Raw genomic sequence first — 14,800 nt, 5'->3', positions numbered from 1 at the left:
CTTCATTAGGAAGGTTTCTGAAATAAATTTTTACCTTATTTCTCAAATGTTCTTCTCAGACTATTTAAAGACCTTTCAGGCTTGTTTTTCAGACTTTTAAAAGTAGTCTTATTGGACAAAACGCCTACGAAATACTGATAAATTTGAATGTTTGGATTTTTGGACTTCGGAATCTAAACATTATTTCTAAAATTAAGGCTATGGTATTTAGGCGGCAATTAATTTGTATTTAAATAAATTTTTTTTAACTGAAAGTAAGGAGAAACATTAAAACTAAAAACAAACAGAAATTATTACGTATATGAGGGGGGTTTCCTCCTAGTCGATACCTCGCTCTCTGTGCTAAAGTTCAAATTCCTTTTTTCAAAAATAAGGCAAGAGGCTTGTAACTTTTGATGGGTAAGACTAAACTTGATGAAGCTTATATATTTGAAATCAGCATAAAACTACAATTCATTTGAAATATCTATTGGTATAAAAATTCCGTTCTTTAGAGTTTCGGTTACTATTGAGCTGGGTCGGTCTTAGAATTCGTTACGAACTACTGATTGAAAAAGAAAAAAAGATAGGCTAGCTTTGATCAAATAAAACATCTTCTCTTATATTTTTTATTTTCCAAATCTATTTAGCACCAAAACGGAGTTAGACTTTTAACAGATACGGCAAACTAATTTTAATACGTTGTATAAAAGTCCTAATAACTTGAGAAAGGATCACAAGGTGTCATGAATGCAAGCATAAAAGCACCATCTAGGAAAAACGAAAATTATTGGAAAACTTGCAGTAATTTGAAATAAACTATCACATTGTCTCTTCCTGTAACAAGTTTACCTGGTATAGTACTTTAACTGATCAATTACTTCTTCTTAATTTGAGTCTGAATTATGAAGCCAGTAGACTATAAAAATGGATCCACCAGCCTATTAATCTTAGGTTGGCCTATTCTATGCCTTCACTAAGGTAACTTAGACAAAATGATAGGCCTAGCATAGACTAAACCTTGCCCTAGCCTAATTGCTAAGGATTTACGTTGATGTCTAGGTTATTAAGTGATTTTCTATGAAAAAATTGGAAAAACGCTACTCTATAATAATAAGAAGTTTGAAGCTTATCAGATAACTAGGCTATTAAAAAAAATTTAGTCTAGCCTACTTTAAGAACAGGCACCTATATCAGCCAGTAACTTCGCAGTTTACAGCATATTTAGCTAGGATGAAGCCTCACTTGATGCCTTTCTATCTATTGAGAAAAAATTGCAATGTGTATCCAATTCAGGAATAGTAGTTAGGGTAAGACAACCAGTACAGGGACACTTTGATAACTCTGCCTATTCTGGGACAGAATCTTTGATTGGATTACAACATGTCCAATACTGGGACAAAACACTTTAATCTTGGACACCCAATCTATACATTTTTCTGGGTTGCTTCCAAAAAACCTGTTTTCTTTTGTCCCAGTATTGGACATGTTGCAATCCAACCAAAGATTCTGTCCCAGAATAGGCAGAGTGATTTAAGTGTCCCAGTACTGGTTGTCTTATATATTTTTATTAGTATTAATAGTAAAATACTATTTTGAAAACTAATTTGTGGGAATGTTAAGAGAGCCTGAAACCCTAAAAAAGGCATCACAGCAAGACAAAAAGTAAACCATTAGAATAACCATTGTTAGTAACCCTAAATAGGAAACTCACAGCTCTGCCTTGAACAACAAGGCAAATAATATTTATGCATAGGCAAAACGCATGTGTTATCTTTTTTCCTTTGCTGCTAGCAGGGCACTAGAACATCATAGAGAGCTATTAGAGAACAAGGCTTCCAAATGGCATCAAGAAGGTGATCTTGCTCACCGACTCTAAGCCTGCCCTGCAACTCATTAGTTAGGTCCATAAGTAAGTCAGAGACTGACATAGAAAGCTTAAGGAAAATAATAAAGGTATTCAGGAAAATAACATCCAGCTTTAATTCCACCTACTTGCAATTGAAACAGGACGCATCTTCATAGACCCAATATTAAAATAAAAAGCTCTACATAATGCATTTTGGAGAAGAATTCTTAACAAGAATCCACCACAGCTGGTACTTATTTTCCCATCATGTGAAGAAAATACCCCATATTTCAGAATTTGAAGTGATTTGTTGATATTAAGGAAAGAGATATTATTAGAAAGAAGTATTTGATTCAAGAAGTAGCCTATATGATTGAAAAAAAGACCTAAACTGTAGATTTTGTTTTTCAATCCCTGAGACTTTGCAACCAGGGGCATAATTTCATCAAAATCCTGATGGAGCTTTTCAGCTCTGATGGCCAACATATCCCACTACCAAAACCTAGTGTCAACACAAAGGGGAGTTTAAAAAAAGGAGTTGTATTACAAAAGTAACAACACTAAGAATTGTCACTCATCTCATCACAGATTTGTTCCTCCTTTTCATAGGGATCATCCTTGCTGTCAATAAGACCCATGGATTCTGAAAACAATAATGAATTCCAAAACAACTGCCTATTTTTAGACATCATGGGGCAGAACTTTTTGACAATTCCATCCTTCTTCTCTTTGAGTATCCCTCTTGGAATTCTGCTGACCTCCAGCAAATGTTTGATGTCAAACTTTGGTTGCAGAAAGTTGCAAGCCTCCACATCTTTGTCAAAGTCTGTACAGTAGTAAAGTAAGTAGGACCCTTTTTCAAACTTGGCTTTGACAATCTTCATTAACTTTGGCTGCACATATTTTTGTTCTGTGCTTGGTTTTGTGAAACCCATTGCCTAAATTCATGTAGCTCCACAGCTGAGAGTCCTTTTCTCAACATTGACATGCACTATACAAAATCTGGAAAATTATGCACTTTCCCTTTTTTCTACATCTTAGTTTCAATGTTGCCATGGACTCCATCAGCTGAGTTGTGAGTATGACCTTTTGTCAAGTACTTCAGTGTCACAGTTTGAGGTCTACAATCTGGACAAGTGAGGTTTACAAAATCCAGTTTTTATTCTGATTGGTACAGTTGTCTATCCAAAATATGAAATCCTGAATGTCATGCTCTGAAGTAGATGAAATAACAGCATAAAGAGTGTCAACTATGTTCTTGGCTATCCTGCCTTTCATTGCTTTGTGCCATAATACACAGTAATAATGACCTTTTCCTACTGATACTGGGTCAAATTGGTTCACATGTGCACAGGTCTTGTTAAACACAACCAGCTAACTAAAAAACATAGCCTCTTTATTTCCAGGCATATCAGGAAGAAGAATAACCTTTTGTAAATCCACTGCAAAGATAATTTTCCCAGAATTGCTGCTGCAGCTGGATGTATCTGATTGATAGACATGTGTAGCTTTCCTAGCATGTCCAATGTGTTTCTCCCAATCTTTTTCTTAAATGCTTTGTGATTGCAGAATCTGTCTCATCCATGTCGTTTCCAAGACTGTCAGCCATACTGTACTTTTCACACTCAGGGCAAACATCACATGCTGGTATTTTCAATGATATGTTCATTCTCTTTACCTGGCGTCTGTTTGTCTCAAGAGATACCTTCAAAGTTGGAAATTCCTCACTGAAATCTTGATGCATGTTATTGAGAGTCAATGAAGATGGCAAATATTTGATGTTTGGTGCATTTTTGCAATGGTAATGAGGGTGTAGAAGGGCTAAAACTATTGATATGGTTCTTTATCCTCTCAAGGTCTTCAGAAGTCACCTTGTTATGGGGCGCTTTCTTTCCTCTATTATCCACAATATGCTGGTTGACAAGACCACATTTTATTTTTTACATAGCACAGTCCAATGAGTATTAATTTTGAAACCAAAGATATTCATTAACATCTTCTTGCAAACCTCTAACTTTGCTACAGCATTCTGTTACATTCTTGGTTGGCAAAAATGCCTTGAATTGTTTTGTTTAAACATCTTCCCTTTTTTGGTTTCAGCATGGACAGTTTGTCTTTTTATAGGTTCTAGTCTTCTACATCCAGCTAAGAATTTGCTTCTGGGGGCATAGCTTTCACCTCAGAAACTTTCACAGACTTGCTTTCTAGTTCAACATCAAACTCTTTGCAGTGCTTTTTGCAGCAGGTGTCACAATAATCTTCAATAAAAGAGTGTTTCCTCTTATTGTTGTCTTTCCTTCTCCCCTTGCTTCTGTTCCTCTTTCTTTTAGTGTTACATTTGCTGCAACTGTTCTGATCAGAAAAGTGATTCCCATCATGCTCTTGCTCTTGACCTTCATAGTTTCTACCAGCCCTTTCTGAATCCATTTCCTGATTCACTTGACTTCTGTCAACCAAGATTGAACCATTGTCAACAAAATCGCAAACTAGAGTACTATTGTCAATAAGGTCTGCAATTAGTTGATTATTGTCCACAGAGACAATATTCTGGTTCTGTTCTGTGAAGAACACAGAAATGTGTGTAGAGAAATTCTGGTTCTGTGACATCCAAAGCCAAGGGTTGCAGTTGATGAAAGACTGTATCTGTGGATTCTCTTACTACATTGCTATTTAGAGGTTCTGTTTTGAAATTTCCAGCAGACACATCACTGCTGGAGGGCAAATTGGGTCTAAAAAAAAAAAAAAAAAAATCAAGAACATTTTCTTACAGAAAGATGTCTCTATAGAAATCAAATACAAATAGCACTTGAAAGAATATATTTTGCATATAAAATAACATTCTAATGCAACAAGTTCCCTTCATTCTAGTCAGTGCTGGAAAAGAAGTCTCCTGCATTTACACAACCAGTTTGGAGCAAGCTTTGGTAAATGTCAATAGTATTAATTTAAAATGTAGCCTACACAATGGTTAATTTACATTAATGAGGAAAAATAGTATTACTAGCACTGCCCAGTATCCAAAAAGGTTTTGACCTCATCATATGCTCTCCAGATCTTGGATTGGATCAGTAATTAGAGGTAAAAAACAGAGAAGAGAGTCATTTAACACCAATACAAGAAACATAATGCTCAATGGAAATCTTTTTTCTTGTCTTTAGTGTCTTGCCATTATGGTTTGACCCCAGTCAATCTTGTTCAAAAATATGTTAGGAAACTTACCCCACTTGTCTTTCTTTTGCAATCTCCAGTGCAAGCCTTGTAATAGTTTCCTCTCTGCTTGTTCCAGCTCGCTTCATCTTTAAAATGGCAGGTTTTGGCAGTGGGATTCTGGTGAAAATGTCTCCCGTGCCTGTAGATACTAGGCTTGTACCAAAGAAACTATGTAAGATGGAGAAATTCTGATTTTTCTGTGTCTGAAAGCCAGACACAAGTGAGCTACTTAATATCAAGCTGCCAGGAAATGAAGTAATAACATTATCTAGCAGATTTTTCATTTATTAAAAGTCATTTTTAATGATATTCTATTAAGTTATTCACTTTATCACACATAGAGATAAATTACAGACCAATGTAATATAGGGCAGCAGTCAGGGAACCAGGGTAAATTACCCAAATGGGGTAAAAATTGAAATTTTTGGGGATAAAAATGAAACTTTTGTAAGTAAAAAGTATATATTTTTAATTTTCTCTTTTTTAAACCTATTAATATTTTTTCAACTTAAACAATTTAGCAACATATACAGGCCACACCATCTCACTCCCCACCACTAGAGTGTTCTTGATTTAAATCTTTGTACAGTAAAGCACAGCCCTGGCTACCTGCTCAGTCCATGCCATGTTGTCAAGATACAAATACAATGATGAGTCAGAGAGACAGTATTTCTAGTTAATTAATGACAATACCACCATTTTATCATTAATCATCAATATTTCAATAAAGGTTAGCTGCTATTTGAAAATTTAATTCAAGTATCTTAGTTATTATTTGCTGTCTCCCTTCAGATGGCAGCAAATAGAAAATGAAAATACCAAGATGAATTCCTTAATTACAGTTTTACACAAATAGAAGACAATGGTACAATGAAACCACATTGTTTTGTATGTATGAAGATACTGACTTCAGAATCTTTCAAAAAAAGTCAGTTGAAGAAACATTGAGATAATTTGCATTCAGAATCTTTCAAAAAAAGTCAGTTGAAGAAACATTTAGATAATTTGCATTCACACCTGTCCTCCAAACTGCAAGATTATTTTGCAAATTTAGAAATATCTGTAAAAAAACAAAGATTGAGTAGCAACTTCTTTGGTACATTTGAACAGTAGCCTAGTAGTAGCCTAGTTGATTGCTCAAAAAAAGAAACTATGCACTATTGGTGAAGATTTGGTTATACCAGCTGCTGTAAAAATAACAGAGTTTATTTATGGTCAAAAAGAAACAAAGAAACTGAATTAAGTGCCCTTGCCTGTGAGAATTGTGAAAGAATGAATTTCTATATTAGCAGAAAATGTGAAGGAACATGATTTTTTCCATCTTTAGATGGGAGAGGCTAGGGTCATGCCAACTTAGAGGTAAGGGCAGACCATGGCTTAATAAAGGGTCATTACCATGCATGGCCTCCTGGTGGTGAATGTTTGTTTTATGAGGCCATGGGCTCAGTTTGCTTTTGCGAATTGATCTTATATGTGGCAACAAAACTTCGACTTGTAGTCAACAATGACCCTCAGGTTCTTCTCACCAACTGCCTCATACTGTGCATCTCCTAAATGATATGGACGTTTTGGATTATTAAATCCAAAATGTAGAACTTGGAATTCTGAGGCATGAGTTTTAAAAGCCAATCTGATAACCATTTGGATAGCTGGTTCAAATCTTCTTGCATGTTCGACTGGTTTATATTGTCTTGGGTCAATCTTAGGAGCTTGCAATCACCTGCAAATAGCATCAAAGGATTCGTCAACTTGGTTGCACATTCATTGATGTACATTCTGAATAATGTAGGATCCAGTTTATTTCTCATAACATTAAAAAAGAAGGAAAAATTCACTTACTGAATAGAACGAAAGAATATTGATTAAAAGTTGAATATCAGTATTATATATACTGATATTCATTCCTGAAAGTCTGAATAATTTTGGATTTAAGAAAGTTATAAAAGTGAAAATGTTTACAATGTGTTTTATTTTCAGTAAAGTGCAAATTATGTTCTGGTCTTTAAAAGGCACTGGGGGTGTTAGGTCTCTTTTAAATCTTTGCTTCAGATCCTCATTAGTGCTAAGCTCAAGTAGCTCCTCTTGAAATATCATAATCTCTACTTCCATTTTATCAAACTGATTTATGATCCATGGTGAAGCTTCCATTGTCTGAGTATCTTCATCAAGGCATTCTACGTGAGACAATCTTGGAAAGTGGAAATATTCATGCCAACTAATATTTTGCTTGGTAAATTTCAATCTTCCAAGAAGGCTGAAATTAGACCATTTGTTTTTTTGAAATTAAAGCTGTCCCCTTGTAAGGATAAGCTCATGTCATTAAACTTTTTGAACAAATCCGTTTGCTCTCAAAATTGTTCATGTTTTTTTTTAAACCTGGATCTTTACTTTCAAGAAAATCTAAAGCCAATTCAGAAAGTGAGTAAAATCATGTCAAATATGCATCTTTTGACAGCCAGGATATGCAAGAGCAATCTTACATAATTTGCACATTTGTGCAAATGAATGCATATTCAATGCATTGCTTCTTTTTTTTAACTGCACTAATCACACGTTGAAGTGATTGGTGCAATCCATCACTCATTTTTGGCTACTAAGCGTTATTAGTGAGCGTTATTAGTGATCACACTATCAGCAACGGAAGTTGGGAAATCTGCTTGCAGCCAAGACTGGCTCACGAAGCCCAAGTACTTGTACTAACCTCAATATAAGTGATTAAGCAGGGTATTCACTATCCTCCCCATATTGTGATTGCTTCTCAGCAAATGAAATCAGCTAATATGTCTTATTTGATTGCCAGCCCCAATATGAACAAACTTAGAGTCCTCAAGCATCTTTGCTAAAAAAAAAAGAAATCCTGGAAAGTTCATGCAATTTTGAACTCTTGTCTTACTTCTGTAAGTCAATAAATGATTTCAAAATGATGATCGAAATACTATAGAAGGGATTAATTTATTAGATTCCTCCATGTGGTTTTTGGTGCATGCTGGTGGTTTTGCCTTGTAGATTGAGTCATAACTGAGAAGTAATGGCACAGCTATATGAGGAGCAACATTGTAGTGTTACCTTAGCAAAGTCATGTACATTCAATGTATTTTTATTTCGAATGTGTTTTTTTCTTGACCACTTTGAATAGAAGGTGGGGTCGTAGAAATTTGGGGAGGGGCCTCATTCGATTGGAAAGTGAAATCTATATGTCCTTTTTAATGTTCATAAATGATTGGAGGGCAACCAGCCCCCCTCTGTGTTCCCTTATGCCCCCAAGACACCCCGGCACCTCAAGATGTTGGATGAAAATTTTGAGGTAGCCATTGTGTTTGGAATAATTAAAAAGTCTAATGAGTATACTTCAGGGATTGCGACATGACCCCCGTTAGGCAGTGGCTTGCAAGAGCGAGTTTAACATTCAGGGAGTATTGGGGAGCCAAAACGACCTTGAATTTTGACTTGTGAGGAGAGCACTAAGATAAATGGAAAGATACTATTTGGATTGACGTTATCAAAACAGTTCATCTGCAATATTTTGGAAGCAGTTCTGGGAATGGGTTTGAAACTTGTTTTGCACTATTGTTACAGTTAGGCTATGCAGCATGATGCATCAAAAGACACTATGTCGTAAGGTTCGCAAAATAACACATCTGACATATCTTGGGAACAGCTTGGTGGATAAAGTCGAAACTTTCAGGGAGAGGTTGAGTGGTGCAAACTGATCTCAAATTTTCATTTGGTGAGAGAAACAGAGTGAAGGGGGAGGAGATTAAATATGTTTGCCCTTAATTTGACTAACGTCTTTGGTACTAAAAGCCTTGTGGGACTAAAGTATATTCACGGTGAAGTAGCGATGTAAATTGAAAGACACCATGTGTACTTTGGCCATCAAAATACTGTGTTTGTAATATTTGGTGGATCGCTAAGGCTATTGAGCAAATGTTATGGAAGCCATTGAATCTCGAATTTTGTTGTATGGGTCAAAGGGGAGGGGGTAGAGGTAAAAATGTTTTGTCTCCGATTGGCCTACGAAAAAAATCGCACTAAAATACCTAGGGATATAGAATCCATCCACGATCAAGTAGCCAGGCAAATCGAAAGACACAGTAGAACCAGCTTATGAAAATAATATATCTGGAATATCTAGAGAACAGCTCGGAAATTTGAAATTTTTAGGGAGTCTTCTGGCACCAAGGGGACCGAGGTGCCGAAGTGTCTTGGGGACCGAAGGGAACACGGAGGGGGACTGGTTGTCCTCCAAGAGGGAGGGGGAAGGAGGAGGATGTGGAGGTTTATCAAAAGACTACATGTATTCATGTTACCAAAATAGAATGTATTGAATATCCTGAGATTGGCTTGGGGGATTGGGTTCAAACTTTCAAAAGTGTTATTTTTTTTGGGGGGGGGGCAAGGGGATTTTAAATTTGCCCTTATGGGGAGTGAATGGAGAGGGACTTTTGTTGTCTTCATTCTAGCTAAAAGTGTATGCACTATAAGCCCTCGTGCTACTTTGACTATATACATATTGAAGTAGTGAGATCAAGATGGCATATCTGCAGTATGTAAAAAAATATGGCTTTGGTGATGGAATTGGAACTCCAAGGGATCGTTGGGAGTGGGGGTCAAGATGCAACATCTTGAGACAGCTTAGAAGACTGAGTTCATATTCTCAGGGAGTGACGAGTAGGCCAAGTGGACCTCAAATTCTAAGAGGGAGGGAGGGCTATTTTTTGTCCCCGGTCCTTATAAAGGTTCTGAGCATGAACTCCTATGGAACATGGAATGCATGGACGGGGGAGTGACCACGTAAATCCGAAGACACTATCGTCGTCGCTCACTATCGGTGAACTGAGTTAATTAAAATAAAGTTATCTGTAGTATTAGGGAACGTCTTGGACGATTGAGTTGGGACTTTATGAAAGATTTATGGTGGAATAAGTGAACTGTATTTGTTACTCTTGAGGGAGAGGATTGATGGGTCAACATTAGTGTTCTAACTGGTAAAATTAGTCACGGTAAAATTGGGTATTTTACATATTTTGCTGTAATTTTACGGCAATATTTTACTGACATATTTTGCAACGCCTTGCAATTTTCAGTTTTTTGTTTTTTTAGTAGGCTACTGCAGAGTCGCATCTTAATTAATTAAATAGAAAAAAAACAAGTTTTTTCAACTGAAAGTAAGCAGGAACATTAAAACTTACAACGAACAGAAATTATTACGTATATGAAGGGGGTTCCTCCTCCTCAACGCCTCACTCTTTACGCTAAATAAAAAAAGAAGTTTTTCAACCGAAAGTAAGAAAGAACATTAAAACTTACAACGAACAGAAATTGTTACGTATATGAAGGGGGCTCCTGATCCTCAACACCTCACTCTTTACGCTAAAGATTTTTAATACTTTTAAAAAAGCTTCTTAGTGTTCTAATTTAATTACCTTTGTGTTCCAGGAGTCGTTCATTAAGAATTGGGACAAAAAACAAACTTTAGCGCAAAGAGTTAGGTGTTGAGGAGGAGGCAACCCCTTTCATATGCATAATAATTTCTATTCGTTTTAAGTTTTAATGCTGCTCCTTGCGTTCAGTTGGAACAACTTGTTTGTTTATTTAATTTCTGATCGTTTTTTAGTAATCCCAGGAAATCTGGCCCCGCCTCCATGAAGAAATACCTTCCCCATGGAAATATTTTCTAGGTAATTCAATCCCGGTAAAAATATACCCAGGAAAATCACTCTTTAACAACTCTACGCGTAAAATTGAGACGGAAAAAAGAAAGCAAGACATGTGAAAAGAATTTTGTATAGGAATTCTTGCAAAATACCCCTGTTTATATTTTCCTCTGACAAGTTCACCCCCCTGGAAACTTCCTTCCCATGGAAAATCCTCCCGTGGAAAAACCCCAGCTGAAAATCGGTACCCCTCACCCTAAAATCTATACATGCTTCCCAATAACAAATACTATGCTTGAAAAATCAGCAAATTTTATAACTCAAATACTTTCTCCTGGGGCTGTGGGGGAGGGGGTCATGTTATATCCAAAGGCATAGTTATTGGGCCTTTCAACTATGATGAACAAAATGACTATCTACAAATTTTGGTCGGACAATTTTGGGGGAAAAACCGGCTGGTATGGGGCCTAGTTGCCCTCCAATCTTTTTGGTCACTTAAAAAGGGCACTAGAATTTTTAATTTCCGTTAGAATGAGCCCTCGCACGACATTCTAGGACCACTGGGTTGGTACGATCACCCCTGGGATAGGAGCAGATATGATCCTGAAACCTCTACAGTAGGATTTTCTGATACACTGAATCTGATGGTGGGAATTTCACAGAGATTCTGTGACTTTTAGAGGGTAATTTCCCCTTTTTCAAAATCAGGCAAATTTTCTCAGGCTTTAGCCGTTAATGGGTGATTCTAAATTAATGAAACTTATATGTTTGAAATCAGCATAATAAGCCGATTCTTTTTATATATCTATTGGTATAAAAATTCTGTTTTTTAGAGTTTCTATTACTATTGCGCCGGGTCACTCCTTACTTACAGTTCGTTACCACGAACTGCTTGATACGACTCTCCTATAAGGGTTTGGAATTTAACAGAGCCAAGAACTTGTTTGTCGTCTTCTTTTGTCATATAGTATTACAAGTATTTTCACCAATTTATCGCAGATGAGGTTTCAATGAAGGACTTACACCACGTGCATGATATCTATTTCTTTGCTTTTTGTTTGGTGGCTATTTTCAGTGGAAGGAAAACAGCTGGAAAATGTTTGAAATCCCATCTCAATTGTGTCATTTCACCTGTAAATTATAGCCTCACTGATTTCCATTGCATATTTTTCTACTACGAGTGTTTCTACAATTCTTTGGATTCTTCTGGGAATAATTGCGTTGAAGATAGGGGCTGGTATGTGAAGGATTTAATAAGAAGTTTGCTTGGCTTTCTTATTCAATCTAAGACTAGATTTGTTGCAATGCAGGAATTTTGCCAGTCGTTCTAATAAACGACAAGTAAAACGATCTCCTTGAAACTCATATTTTTGCCTGTTTAATCGAGAGGTGAAGGGTTTTACTTCTTCAAGTTGATGAAAAGAAAAACATCTGAAAAGAAAAAAATCTGTCTCCTATTTTTTTTCTTTTTTTTTTCAGCAGACCTATTGGGCTACTGGACATCATAGAGAGATGCTTAATGGCTCATTCAAAAGTTTTTTCTCATATCTACGTTTTGCTTTTTATAAATTCCGCCATCTGCAATTGCCATATGGCACTAAAATGGCACTTTCTGTGCCATTTCTCAAGGGGTGGCATTTGCAGGCTACCAGAACGTCAATCTAAATTGAACATAAATTGAAATAAAGAACATAAATCAACCTAAGACCTGATTTGTTGCAATGCAGGAATTTTGCCAGTCGTTCTAATAACGACAAGTAAAACGATCTCCTTGAAACTCATATTTTGCCTGTTTAATCGAGAGGTGAAGGGTTTTACTTTTCAAGTTGATGAAAAGAAAAACAGGAGATCTGTCTCCTATTTTCTCATATCTACGTGCTTTTTATAAATTCCTCCATCTGCAATTGCCATATGGCACTAAAATGGCACTTTCTGTGCCATTTCTCAAAGGGTGGCATTTGCAGGCTACCAGAACATCATAGACGGAGTTTTTATAGCTCATATAAAAGATATTGCATATATCTACGTTCTTCCTATAAATTTTACCATCTGCAAGTTCTAAATGGCACTAAATTCGAGGTTCTATTTACTTATTTTAATTCAACTAATTGCATTGTATATTTTTGTTTACATGTGATCAAACGTGTCAAATCTGATGTGTTAAATCAAACTCTGTCTTGATACTTTAACCAAAATGGGCCACTTTTTATCTCGAGAAATAAAATTTTGTCCCAAGTCTAAGATGTAATCGGATAGCATGCAATTCTAAAAAAAAGGTACTTTAATTATTCTAAACTTTTAGTCTAAATCCCTGCTGAAGCAATAAACATACCTTACAAGCTCCTTAATCTTGGGCTCAATTATAATGCCAGTTTGGGATTCCTGCCTAATTTTGTAAAAAAAAAGAATTTTTTTTACATATATGAAGTATACAGGAGGGGTGCAAGGGATTAACGGATAAATCGTAAAAAGCTTGGGAACATCGTGGATGGTGTATTAATACAAGCTTAAGGCAATAAGGTTTTTAGTAAACTGGTCTATTCTAATGATTCAACTTGAGGTAGCTCTTCCACGGTTTGTAATTATAGGCCATTTCTAACAAGGCTCTTGGTTTTTTCGTCCATTGACATTTCATGTCTAATGTGGAGGGACAAACGAATGTGAACCTCTGAAGAGGAGGGGAGGAGACGATAGTTTGGCGTAAACATGTCGTTGTCAAATAACATCGTACACATGAATCAATTGATCATCCATTGCAACCAGGAGACATTGTTACTAAGCAAATAGAAAAAACTTATGTATTTCGGCTCTTTTTCCACAGAAAAGAATAACAAAAAATGGAAGTGACAGATTCAAATTGACTCCTTGTCGTTTCTAGGAGGAATTTTTGTTTCGTATATTACTCTCTTTTCAAATAGACCATTAAATTGAGGTACTTCAAAATTCTTCTTGAAAACGTGTCGTTAGCATACACAGACGGTCTGACCGGATAAAACGGACGTTTGTAGCTTGTTAATACACCCTGCCTAAATGTCATAGAATTTCTGGTAAGAAATTTTTAGTGGTTCTCATTAAAATGTAATAGAGTGGATGTTTCCTATCATCCTAATTTTTATTATTTTCTTTTATAATACATTCCCAGTCCCAATAATGACGTCGACAAAATCTCGGTTTCAGCACGAATGAACGGTCTTTGATTTGGCTCTGAAAGTTCAAGACTTTAACTTTATAATGCACTAAAAGGAAATCAGAGAGGAACAAGGAGTAGAACTTTAATTGCAATTTATCTTAAAAGTTAATCATAGGAAAACATAAACTTTTTTTTCCAAAGAAGCCTCCTTGAAAATTCTTACCAAGCATTGTTATATTGGATTGAGCCTTCTGAAATCCGACACATTTTAATGCTGGTTGCATGCTTTGTAAAACCTATTCTTTGATGTTTTATTCTAGAAAATTTTGCTAAAATTGACCATCAACTTCGAAAATCAGGTTTAGATATATCAAATACAGCCTAAAAATACAGGTAAATCATGGCAATTTATGCATCGAATTTGGTAGAAACTTGGTAAAACATATTATCTTGCAATGAAAATGTAACAATTATCATTTTATTTTTATAGCGAAATTCGCTGTGCCTTCCTTACGGTATTGATGAAATACTGCTTTATGTTGGCCAATAATTAATTGCCAGCTGTATAGATAGTCAGCCCATAAATTAGAAAGAGTTAGAGTTCCAATAATGCTTTAAAAAAAACCTCGATTGTCTTATTCTTGTCCTGAGAAAACTCATGGGAGCGTGGAGAGGGAACCGTACGATTTCAATGCAGTAGATCGATACATTTTAGCTTTGCAGTTAAGAAATCTGGTTATATTTAAGCTGCCAAGTCTTTGAAATTCTTTCTGTAACATTAACCTCCTACCCCCCCCTCCAACTCCAAATCCAAGCTGCGCCCCTGCCGCACAGTTCCTTTTACTGCAAAGTCTGGCGCCTTCATTAGACACTAGAACATTTTAGAAAATCGTATAATTGAAATTACCAATCACTGTTTTCGTAGTATTAAGCCAAAATAATATCAATAAAAACTTTATTATAAGGCAAACAAGG

General features: G+C 36.0%; 1 protein-coding gene across 2 annotated transcripts in view; it reads left to right on the top strand.

Moving 5' to 3' along the window:
- The first annotated feature begins 750 nt into the window (after nt 1-750).
- The window catches only part of LOC136041817 (poly(rC)-binding protein 3-like), a 186,804-nt gene continuing 172,754 nt past the window's right edge, over nt 751-14,800 (top strand). For both annotated transcript variants that reach the window (XM_065726587.1, XM_065726585.1), the window contains exon 1: nt 751-834. The gene's annotated coding sequence lies outside the window, so the exon portion shown is untranslated. The remainder of the gene's footprint in view (nt 835-14,800) is intronic.

Source organism: Artemia franciscana, unplaced genomic scaffold (genome assembly GCF_032884065.1).
Source record: "Artemia franciscana unplaced genomic scaffold, ASM3288406v1 PGA_scaffold_38, whole genome shotgun sequence".
NCBI lineage: Eukaryota > Metazoa > Arthropoda > Branchiopoda > Anostraca > Artemiidae > Artemia > Artemia franciscana.
Note: the sequence above shows the minus strand (reverse complement) of the source record. Positions and strands in the feature narration are given on the sequence as shown.